This window comes from Drosophila biarmipes, unplaced genomic scaffold (assembly GCF_025231255.1).
Source record: "Drosophila biarmipes strain raj3 unplaced genomic scaffold, RU_DBia_V1.1 ptg000008l, whole genome shotgun sequence".
Classification (NCBI taxonomy): Eukaryota; Metazoa; Arthropoda; class Insecta; order Diptera; family Drosophilidae; genus Drosophila; species Drosophila biarmipes.
This window is the reverse complement of record NW_026114529.1, coordinates 1,130,582-1,132,883: the sequence shown is the minus strand read 5'-3', so window position 1 is coordinate 1,132,883 and position 2,302 is coordinate 1,130,582.

Here is a 2,302-nt window from a genome sequence, read left to right as displayed (position 1 = left end):
TTTTAATAACATTTAATAGTACAATACGTTTAATAGTACAAAATTAATAATATCTCATATAAAAATTTGGAAAACAAAATTCTTTACTACATTGCTAAGAACCATTTCTCAAATTATTAAATATCGGATTATATATTTTCAAATAATTCGGATTTTTGTTTAGATAATATAAACATTTTAATTCCTTTTATTACAACTAATAATAATTAAATATCACTTACCTTTATATTATTAATTTTAATCACTATATATTTCATTTTTTACCTTTTTATAAAATACAAAAATGCTATTTTTTGTAACCAAAAAACAACGGTCAGAACCAAAAAAATCTATTAACCAAAAAAATTTTAAACAGAATTCGGAGATCATTTAAATGAATTTCATATTGAATCGAGACGATCCATTTTAGAAGGGGGAGAGTTATCCAACCCGTGAAAACAGGCCGCTTATGGTTTTCAAAATTAATATATATAAACTCTGCATTTGCTATTGGAATTAAGGTCCGATTGTGGTTACCCTGCTAAGTTAAACAAATTAAAATTAAAGTAAACATCAGCTTCCGTTCGAGGCCCAATCAATTGCGCCTTTTGCGTTTCAAGTTCCCACCAAATTGCATCAGTCACTATTATTAAATTTCACAATGAGATGCGATAGTTTCATCTTAAGCTTTAATCTAAACATAAATTGAAGTTCAAAAGTTCAAAAAAAAGCTCTTGGCCGAGGTTCATTGGATCAAATTAAAAATGAAGAAGCAAGTTCTATTTTGTCCGAAACCGCGGTCGGTCCACAAGTATTAAAAATGTCTTGTGTTAATTGTGTATTAAGAATAAAGGTTTAATGACTTTAAAAATAAAAATTATATTTTTTTAAGTCATCTTTAAACAACGAATTCAATTTGCATGCATCAATCTGGTGATCATACAGTTCCATTTCAACTGTCATGTCTAAAATCAACCGCATCCTTTTTTTAAAACGGGTCTCTTTTTTTAAAGAAAGATTTTTGACTCGGACCGTCACTTAATGAAGTTTTTATTTACTCTCTCTCACTTTACTGTCTCTTACCTACAGGCATAAATCCGAAATGTACTGGAATTCTTGGAAGAAAAAAGTCTATATAGATCTGTGGCTTGGTTTTTTCGTGGTCTTAAAATAAACACACTGATTTCGATGTCTATGTGGCGATGAGTTGCTGACTTTAAAGGGTTTAAGGCCGACCTTGGGAAAAAAAATGTTGTGTCTCGTTTAAGCTCCGAAAATAAATCTGCAAATGTTCTGGAATTTATTTACCAAGAATTCCCATCTCAAAGCATCACACTGGAGAGTTTAAATTTACATATGTTCGAAGGATATCTTCATTTAAAATATCTGTTCCTCCCAAAGTATTTAATGTAAAAGTTTTTGGCTTAAGGGTAAATTAGCAATTTAAGAATTTGTTTTCGGGTGTTACCGGTGTCAATAGGAGTTTGTTAACGACTGATTTGCATTATAACATTGTCTCTGTTAGAATACAAAGAAGTACGACCATGCATGGCTCCCGGTTTATAACATTCTTAACACTCCTCCCCAATGTAAGCCCGTTATAAATATTTTTAGTACACATTCAAAATTTTAACAATATCATTGTATTTTTCCTGCGCAAATTAAATACATCCGCAATGATCCCTTTAGTAGAATTATATTTCATTTACGTCATCTGACGTACAAAGTGATATTTTATCTTAACCAGATTTTATTGATATCTAGACAATTATTATTATGTGTTAATAAAGGCGCAATATGACTATTTCTGAATCTTGTTTAAGCCTTTAGGAACAATAATGTCCGCGAGCTTCTCAAGCAATGCCTCCTTGCATGTGAAGTTAATGTTATGCCGTCTTTCGTTTCCGAAGAGTACCAACCTGCGTTTTAACGGAAAGCTTGCTTCCTCCAGAGTTATCTGGTTTCGAAAGCTATTCAAAGGCTTGTCCGTATCGTGTCGGTCAGTAACAGCTCACGGTGTATTGTGGCCGCGCTTGAAAAAGCTGCTTGCCTTCCATTAACTACATATAAATAATGGCTTAATTTGGCCAGCGCCCAAAACTATGGCTAACGGCTCCCTTTCGTTGAAAGAGTAGTTAAATTTGTTACGTATGCCCTCCATATAGAAAGCTTCAACGACGAATCTTAAGTCTGAGGGAGGGCTGCATTTGACTTACCATATTCCTGCTAATAAAGTCGAAACAAATCGCAATTCGGAAAATTACTAGTGTCGCGTGGCCAGAACAACGGCCACGATCAACCTATCGGGGTAACCATACCCCGG